Genomic DNA, 10000 nt, shown 5'->3' on the forward strand with positions numbered 1-10000 from the left:
CGCATTGTCCCGACTGCGGACTTTCTCCAGCAAAAAGGCGGAGGTGCAGTACCGCCATTTCGCCACACGAGGGACGGAATGGCACCCAACTGCCCCCTGGTGTCGAAAAAGCGCAAGGGCACCCGGGCCGGTCCGCCCCAGGCAGCGGCCGAGATGCAGCACCGGGGGCCCGGCCTGCCTGCCCTGGAGGTCAGCCTGCCAGCCCTGGAGGTCTGCCTTCCAGCCCTGGAGGACAGCCTGCCTGCCCTGGTAGCAGCACTGCCTGCCTTCCAGCCCTGGAGGTCTGCCTGTTAGCCCTGGAGGTCTGCTATCCAGCCCTGGTAGCAGCACTGCCTGCCCTGGAGGTCTGCCTGCCTGCCTTCCAGCCCTGGAGGTCTGCTATCCAGCCCTGGTAGCAGCACTGCCTGCCCTGGAGGTCAGCCTGCCAGCCCTGGAGGTCTGCCTGTTAGCCCTGGAGGTCTGCTATCCAGCCCTGGAGGTCAGCCTGTTAGCCCTGGAGGTCTGCCTGCCTGCCCTGGAGGTCTGTCTGCCTGCCTGTTAGCCCTGGAGGTCTGCCTGCCTGCCCTGGCAGCAGCACTGCCTGCCCTGGAGGTCTGCCTGCCTGCCCTGGCAGCAGCACTGCCTGCCCTGGAGGTCAGCCTGCCAGCCCTGGAGGTCTGCCTGTTAGCCCTGGAGGTCTGCTATCCAGCCCTGGAGGTCTGCCTGCCTGCCCTGGAGGTCTGCTATCCAGCCCTGGAGGTCTGCCTGCCTGCCCTGGAGGTCTGCTATCCAGCCCTGGAGGTCAGCCTGTTAGCCCTGGAGGTCTGTCTGCCTGCCTGTTAGCCCTGGAGGTCTGCCTGCCTGCCCTGGCAGCAGCACTGCCTGCCCTGGAGGTCTGCCTGCCTGCCCTGGCAGCAGCACTGCCTGCCCTGGAGGTCAGCCTGCCAGCCCTGGAGGTCTGCCTTCCAGCCCTGGAGGACAGCCTGCCTGCCCTGGTAGCAGCACTGCCTGCCTTCCAGCCCTGGAGGTCTGCCTGTTAGCCCTGGAGGTCTGCTATCCAGCCCTGGTAGCAGCACTGCCTGCCCTGGAGGTCTGCCTGCCTGCCATCCAGCCCTGGAGGTCTGCTATCCAGCCCTGGTAGCAGCACTGCCTGCCCTGGAGGTCTGCTATCCAGCCCTGGAGGACAGCCTGCCTGCCCTGGTAGCAGCACTGCCTGCCCTGGAGGTCTGCTATCCAGCCCTGGAGGACAGCCTGCCTGCCCTGGTAGCAGCACTGCCTGCCCTGGAGGTCTGCTATCCAGCCCTGGAGGACAGCCTGCCTGCCCTGGTAGCAGCACTGCCTGCCCTGGAGGTCAGCCTGTTAGCCCTGGAGGACAGCCTGCCTGCCCTGGTAGCAGCACTGCCTGCCTTCCAGCCCTGGAGGTCTGCCTGTTAGCCCTGGAGGTCTGCTATCCAGCCCTGGTAGCAGCACTGCCTGCCCTGGAGGTCTGCCTGCCTGCCTTCCAGCCCTGGAGGTCTGCTATCCATCCCTGGAGGTCTGCCTGCCTGCCATCCAGCCCTGGAGGTCTGCTATCCAGCCCTGGTAGCAGCACTGCCTGCCCTGGAGGTCTGCTATCCAGCCCTGGAGGACAGCCTGCCTGCCCTGGTAGCAGCACTGCCTGCCCTGGAGGTCAGCCTGTTAGCCCTGGAGGTCTGCTATCCAGCCCTGGTAGCAGCACTGCCTGCCCTGGAGGTCTGCCTGCCTGCCCTGGAGGTCTGCCTGCCTGCCCTGGAGGTCTGCCTGCCTGCCCTGGAGGTCTGCTATCCAGCCCTGGAGGTCTGCCTGCCTGCCCTGGAGGTCTGCTATCCAGCCCTGGAGGTCTGCCTGCCTGCCCTGGAGGTCTGCTATCCAGCCCTGGAGGTCTGCTATCCAGCCCTGGTAGCAGCACTGCCTGCCCTGGAGGTCTGCTATCCAGCCCTGGAGGTCTGCCTGCCTGCCCTGGCAGCAGCACTGCCTGCCCTGGAGGTCTGCTATCCAGCCCTGGAGGTCTGCCTGCCTGCCTGTTAGCCCTGGAGGTCTGCTATCCAGCCCTGGTAGCAGCACTGCCTGCCCTGGAGGTCAGCCTGCCAGCCCTGGAGGTCTGCCTGTTAGCCCTGGAGGTCTGCTATCCAGCCCTGGAGGTCAGCCTGTTAGCCCTGGAGGTCTGCCTGCCTGCCCTGGAGGTCTGTCTGCCTGCCTGTTAGCCCTGGAGGTCTGCCTGCCTGCCCTGGCAGCAGCACTGCCTGCCCTGGAGGTCTGCCTGCCTGCCCTGGCAGCAGCACTGCCTGCCCTGGAGGTCAGCCTGCCAGCCCTGGAGGTCTGCCTGTTAGCCCTGGAGGTCTGCTATCCAGCCCTGGAGGTCTGCCTGCCTGCCCTGGAGGTCTGCTATCCAGCCCTGGAGGTCTGCCTGCCTGCCCTGGAGGTCTGCTATCCAGCCCTGGAGGTCAGCCTGTTAGCCCTGGAGGTCTGTCTGCCTGCCTGTTAGCCCTGGAGGTCTGCCTGCCTGCCCTGGCAGCAGCACTGCCTGCCCTGGAGGTCTGCCTGCCTGCCCTGGCAGCAGCACTGCCTGCCCTGGAGGTCAGCCTGCCAGCCCTGGAGGTCTGCCTGTTAGCCCTGGAGGTCTGCTATCCAGCCCTGGAGGTCTGCCTGCCTGCCCTGGAGGTCTGCCTGCCTGCCCTGGAGGTCTGCTATCCAGCCCTGGAGGTCTGCCTGCCTGCCTGTTAGCCCTGGAGGTCTGCCTGCCTGCCCTGGCAGCAGCACTGCCTGCCCTGGAGGTCTGCCTGCCTGCCCTGGCAGCAGCACTGCCTGCCCTGGAGGTCAGCCTGCCAGCCCTGGAGGTCTGCCTGTTAGCCCTGGAGGTCTGCTATCCAGCCCTGGAGGTCTGCCTGCCTGCCCTGGAGGTCTGCTATCCAGCCCTGGAGGTCTGCCTGCCTGCCCTGGAGGTCTGCTATCCAGCCCTGGAGGTCTGCTATCCAGCCCTGGTAGCAGCACTGCCTGCCCTGGAGGTCTGCTATCCAGCCCTGGAGGTCTGCCTGCCTGCCCTGGCAGCAGCACTGCCTGCCCTGGAGGTCTGCTATCCAGCCCTGGAGGTCTGCCTGCCTGCCTGTTAGCCCTGGAGGTCTGCTATCCAGCCCTGGAGGTCTGCCTGCCTGCCCTGGAGGTCTGCCTTCCAGCCCTGGAGGTCTGCCTGCCTGCCTGTTAGCCCTGGAGGTCTGCCTGCCTGCCCTGGAGGTCTGCCTGCCTGCCCTGGAGGTCTGCCTGCCTGCCCTGGAGGTCTGCCTGCCTGCCCTGGAGGTCTGCTATCCAGCCCTGGAGGTCTGCCTGCCTGCCCTGGAGGTCTGCTATCCAGCCCTGGAGGTCTGCCTGCCTGCCCTGGAGGTCTGCTATCCAGCCCTGGAGGTCTGCTATCCAGCCCTGGTAGCAGCACTGCCTGCCCTGGAGGTCTGCTATCCAGCCCTGGAGGTCTGCCTGCCTGCCCTGGCAGCAGCACTGCCTGCCCTGGAGGTCTGCTATCCAGCCCTGGAGGTCTGCCTGCCTGCCTGTTAGCCCTGGAGGTCTGCTATCCAGCCCTGGTAGCAGCACTGCCTGCCCTGGAGGTCAGCCTGCCAGCCCTGGAGGTCTGCCTGTTAGCCCTGGAGGTCTGCTATCCAGCCCTGGAGGTCAGCCTGTTAGCCCTGGAGGTCTGCCTGCCTGCCCTGGAGGTCTGCCTGCCTGCCCTGGAGGTCTGCTATCCAGCCCTGGAGGTCTGCTATCCAGCCCTGGTAGCAGCACTGCCTGCCCTGGAGGTCTGCTATCCAGCCCTGGAGGTCTGCCTGCCTGCCCTGGCAGCAGCACTGCCTGCCCTGGAGGTCTGCTATCCAGCCCTGGAGGTCTGCCTGCCTGCCTGTTAGCCCTGGAGGTCTGCTATCCAGCCCTGGTAGCAGCACTGCCTGCCCTGGAGGTCAGCCTGCCAGCCCTGGAGGTCTGCCTGTTAGCCCTGGAGGTCTGCTATCCAGCCCTGGAGGTCAGCCTGTTAGCCCTGGAGGTCTGCCTGCCTGCCCTGGAGGTCTGCCTGCCTGCCCTGGAGGTCTGCTATCCAGCCCTGGAGGTCTGCCTGCCTGCCCTGGAGGTCTGCTATCCAGCCCTGGAGGTCTGCCTGCCTGCCCTGGAGGTCTGCCTGCCTGCCTGCCTGCCTGCCCTGGAGGTCAGCCTGCCTGCCCTGGAGGTCAGCCTTCCAGCCCTGGAGGTCTGCCTGCCTGCCTTCCAGCCCTGCCTGCCTGCCTGCCTGCCCTGGAGGTCAGCCTGCCTGCCTGCTGCTGCTAGGCCGCTGCCCCGAGCCGCCGACCCCATCGACAGGAACACGAGAGAGTTTACAAGCGAGAGGAGGCCACATATTCGACACCTTTCGTGCTCGTTTTAGGGTCCTCTCCAGTCTGTTTGGACGTGTGTTATTCTGAATCTGCTGCTTTAACTCAAGGGATTCTGTCGTGATTGATGCCTTGTACTTCGCTGTATGTTTGCACTGGTGTTGTAAGTCGCCCTCTGTAAGATCATCATTTATTATCTGCCAAGAAATAAAGATCATCATAATGTTCCCCAACTTTCAGCTTCTGGGGAGTTTGTTCCAGAGTGTGACGACTCTCTCTCTATCACCATCTCTCTCTCTATCTCCATCTCTCTATCACCATCTCTCTCTCTATCTCTCTATCACCATCTCTCTCTCTATCTCCATCTCTCTCTATCTCCATCTCTCTCTATCTCCATCTCTCTATCTCCACCTCTCTCTCCCTCTCCACCTCTCTCTCTCTATCTCTCCCTCTCTCTATCTCTCCCTCTCTCTCACTGTGTGTGTGTGTGTGTGTGTGTGTGTACAGCAGTGTCCCTAGACGAGAGAGAGATCCCTAGACGGGGAAATTACTTTCAAACTGCAGTACCGAAATGTGTCCGTTAGATGGCAGCATGCACCAAGGAATGAAGGAAAGTGCAAAACAAAATGAAAAGGCACATCGCCTGGGCGAAAAATAATCGTAACAAATCAACGGGGGCATTTCTCGGAAAACTAACACCGGGGCAGTGCTCAGGGGGGTCCCACCTCGTGGCCACCCGGTTTGGGGGGCCATCGGGGCCGGCTGAAGAATCGCCCATACTCTGCCATAGGCAGCCCACGGTCCATCCGATCAGAGCAATGCCGGGCGGCCGGCAACCTATGGATCATAACACATCAACGGAGGCATGATAAGAGCATCTTTTATTATCTGCCAAGAAATATAGACCATCACAATGTTCCCCAACTTTCAGCTTCTACCACATCGCTGGGGAGTTTATTCCACTGTGTGACTACTCTCTCTCTGTGTGTGTGTGTGTGTGTGTGTGTGTGTGTGTGTGTGTGTGTGTGTGTGTGTGTGTGTGTGTGTACAGCAGTGTCTCCGGTTTTCCTTTTGGAATGCCTTGAAGCCGGGGGGGCTTTGCACTCATGAGAACATAGGGTGTCCTTGCCCTCCTTTCGCAGCCCAGGGCATTGAGAGATCCCTAGACGGGGAAATTACTTTCAAACTGCAGTACCGAAATGTGTCCGTTAGATGGTAGCATGCACCAAGGAATGAAGGAAAGTGCAAAACAAAATGAAAAGGCACATCGCCTGGGCGAAAAATAATCGTAACAAATCAACGGGGGCATTTCTCCGAAAACTAACACCGGGGCAGTGCTCAGGGGGGTCCCACCTCGTGGCCACCCGGTTTGGGGGGCGATCGGGGCCGGTTCCGAAAATCGCTAAATCTCCCATAGCCAGCCCACGCTCCATCCGATAGAGCAATGCCGGGCGGCCGGCCGGCAACTACGGATCATAACAAATCAACGGGGGCATTTCTCCGAAAACTAACACCGGGGCAGTGCTCAGGGGGGTCCCACCTCGTGGCCACCCGGTTTGGGGGGCGATCGGGGCCGGTTCCGAAAATCGCTAAATCTCCCATAGCCAGCACACGCTCCATCCGATAGAGCAATGCCGGGCGGCCGGCCGGCAACTACGGATCATAACAAATCAACGGGGGCATTTCTCCGAAAACTAACACCGGGGCAGTGCTCAGGGGGGTCCCACCTCGTGGCCACCCGGTTTGGGGGGCGATCGGGGCCGGTTCCGAAAATCGCTAAATCTCCCATAGCCAGCCCACGCTCCATCCGATAGAGCAATGCCGGGCGGCCGGCCGGCAACTACGGATCATAACAAATCAACGGGGGCATTTCTCGGAAAACTAACACCGGGGCAGTGCTCAGGGGGGTCCCACCTCGTGGCCACCCGGTTTGGGGGGCCATCGGGGCCGGTTCCGAAAATCGCTAAATCTCCCATAGCCAGCCCACGCTCCATCCGATAGAGCAATGCCGGGCGGCCGGCCGGCAACTACGGATCATAACAAATCAACGGGGGCATTTCTCCAGAAACTAACACCGGGGCAGTGCTCAGGAGGCTCCCAGCTATCAGCCACCCTATCCCGGGACCGATGGGAGCACTTTAAAATTTTCGAGTCAGGGGACCAGACGGCCGAGTGAAAAACTTTGAAAAATATTCTATCTCCTCACTCCCATTGACTTTGCATTAGGGCGACCAGGCGGCCGGCGGAAAAAAAATCATAACAAATCAACGGGGGCATTTCTCCAGAAACTAACACCGGGGCTGTGCTCAGGGGGCTCCCAGCTATCAGCCACCCTACCCTGGGACCGATGGGAGCACTTTAAAATTTTCGAGTCAGGGGACCAGACGGCCGAGTGAAAAACTTTGAAAAATATTCTATCTCCTCACTCCCATTGACTTTGCATTAGGGCGACCAGGCGGCCGGCGGAAAAAAAATCATAACAAATCAACGGGGGCATTTCTCCAGAAACTAACACCGGGGCAGTGCTCAGGGGGCTCCCAGCTATCAGCCACCCTACCCTGGGACCGATGGGAGCACTTTAAAATTTTCGAGTCAGGGGACCAGACGGCCGAGTGAAAAACTTTGAAAAATATTCTATCTCCTCACTCCCATTGACTTTGCATTAGGGCGACCAGGCGGCCGGCGGAAAAAAAATCATAACAAATCAACGGGGGCATTTCTCCAGAAACTAACACCGGGGCTGTGCTCAGGGGGCTCCCAGCTATCAGCCACCCTACCCTGGGACCGATGGGAGCACTTTAAAATTTTCGAGTCAGGGGACCAGACGGCCGAGTGAAAAACTTTGAAAAATATTCTATCTCCTCACTCCCATTGACTTTGCATTAGGGCGACCAGGCGGCCGGCGGAAAAAAAATCATAACAAATCAACGGGGGCATTTCTCCAGAAACTAACACCGGGGCTGTGCTCAGGGGGCTCCCAGCTATCAGCCACCCTACCCTGGGACCGATGGGAGCACTTTAAAATTTTCGAGTCAGGGGACCAGACGGCCGAGTGAAAAACTTTGAAAAATATTCTATCTCCTCACTCCCATTGACTTTGCATTAGGGCGACCAGGCGGCCGGCGGAAAAAAAATCATAACAAATCAACGGGGGCATTTCTCCAGAAACTAACACCGGGGCAGTGCTCAGGGGGCTCCCAGCTATCAGCCACCCTACCCTGGGACCGATGGGAGCACTTTAAAATTTTCGAGTCAGGGGACCAGACGGCCGAGTGAAAAACTTTGAAAAATATTCTATCTCCTCACTCCCATTGACTTTGCATTAGGGCGACCAGGCGGCCGGCGGAAAAAAAATCATAACAAATCAACGGGGGCATTTCTCCAGAAACTAACACCGGGGCAGTGCTCAGGGGGCTCCCAGCTATCAGCCACCCTACCCTGGGACCGATGGGAGCACTTTAAAATTTTCGAGTCAGGGGACCAGACGGCCGAGTGAAAAACTTTGAAAAATATTCTATCTCCTCACTCCCATTGACTTTACATTAGGGCGACCAGGCGGCCGGCGGAAAAAAAATCATAACAAATCAACGGGGGCATTTCTCCAGAAACTAACACCGGGGCTGTGCTCAGGGGGCTCCCAGCTATCAGCCCCCCGGGTCTGGGGGCATTGTTTTTCTTTTTAATCATTTTGAGCATTTCCCCCAGTTTAGAGATGTGTGCCCCTAGACAACCCATTGAGAATAACTATGAAATGTTCTGAAGTTTTGATTTTCAAATGTCGGTGAAAATTGAAAAACGTCATATATTCTTCAAAGGAAGCATGGGGCGATGGTAGGGAGAGTCCCCGCAGCGTGCCTCGGCAGCGATGGGAGCGTTTTCGATGTCCCCGTCCCCCCCCATAGGGATAGAAGGGGAGTTAGGTGACCAGGCGTCCCGGGTCCCAAAAATCGAAAAATTAATATAGAATGCTTTTTAATCCATAAATAAAGTAGGGGGCAGTCCTGGTGAGAGTCCCAGCCACAGCCCCAGTGTGTTTTGGAGTCGTTTGTGGCCGGGTGAAAAACTTTGAAAAATTTTCTATCTCCTCACTCCCATTGACTTTGCATTAGGGCGACCAGGCGGCCGGCGGAAAAAAAATCATAACAAATCAACGGGGGCATTTCTCCGAAAACTAACACCGGGGCAGTGCTCAGGGGGCTCCCAGCTATCAGCCACCCTATCCCGGGACCGATGGGAGCACTTTAAAATTTTCGAGTTAGGGGACCAGGCGGCCGAGTGAAAAACTTTGAAAAATTTTCTATCTCCTCACTCCCATTGACTTTGCATTAGGGCGACCAGGCGGCCGGCGGAAAAAAAATCATAACAAATCAACGGAGGCATTTCTCCGAAAACTAACACCGGGGCAGTGCTCAGGGGGCTCCCAGCTATCAGCCACCCTATCCCGGGACCGATGGGAGCACTTTAAAATTTTCGAGTTAGGGGACCAGGCGGCCGAGTGAAAAACTTTGAAAAATTTTCTATCTCCTCACTCCCATTGACTTTGCATTAGGGCGACCAGGCGGCCGGCGGAAAAAAAATCATAACAAATCAACGGAGGCATTTCTCCGAAAACTAACACCGGGGCAGTGCTCAGGGGGCTCCCAGCTATCAGCCACCCTATCCCGGGACCGATGGGAGCACTTTAAAATTTTCGAGTTAGGGGACCAGGCGGCCGAGTGAAAAACTTAGAAAAATTTTCTATCTCCCCTAGGTGACCAGGCAGCCGGAGCTGATTTTTCTGACCCCTAAAACAATTATTAAAAGGTATTTTTTCGCCAAACTAAGACTTTTAAAATTCAAATAGGATGATTATCTACTGCCCCAGTGGGTTTTTGAACCATTTTAAGCCTTTTTGACAGTTTTCATTTTTCCCCCATTGACTTCAATGGGAGTTAGGTGACCAGTCCTCCGACTTTTGAACCTCTCCTGGGGGGGCTGTGAGCCCCCGATTTCTTTGCAAAGCACGTCATTCGATTCGTCTCAGTCCCCTCTATATACCCCGTGTGTTTGTTTTCTCGAAAAAACCCCGGAACACGGTTTTTTAGGGGGGGGGTGGGGGGGGGGTACTTCGGAGCCATTTGGGGGGGGGTAAACGACATTTCCCGAAATTAATTTTGACACAGCCTTCCTCAGAATCGCTTTTCCAACAAAATGCTTTTTATTTCGAGTCTCTACGATGTTCCTAAGTGGTCGAAACCACTTTTGGACAGTTTTTACACCAAACGGCTCGGGCGCACAGCGGGCCGTGTGCCGATGGGCGGTTCTCGCGGGTCTTAGGCGGGGCTAGGCTGCTCGCGGCGGGCAAGGGAGTGCCGTGTGCAGCCGCCACAGTGTTCCAGGCTGTCAGCATTTCTCTACGGTGCCGGGGGAAATACAGGAACTGGGTTTTTGAAGACACTTAGTGCAATGAGAGAGGTCAAAACTGAGCTAAGGGCACTTGCTGGAGGAAAGTGGCTGGGCCCCGCTAGCTCTTTTACGGACACTTTCTGGACTTGGCCCGGGATTTTCAGACGGTTCTTTGCGACTGTCTGATCATCCAGCGAAATGCAAGGGGGGAACGGTCCCGGCCGCACCCCGCGTTTCAGGCCTCGTCGGCGGCCCGCTCCGGCGGCTGCGCC

This window comes from Amia ocellicauda, unplaced genomic scaffold (genome assembly GCF_036373705.1).
Source record: "Amia ocellicauda isolate fAmiCal2 unplaced genomic scaffold, fAmiCal2.hap1 HAP1_SCAFFOLD_81, whole genome shotgun sequence".
Taxonomy (NCBI): Eukaryota; Metazoa; Chordata; class Actinopteri; order Amiiformes; family Amiidae; genus Amia; species Amia ocellicauda.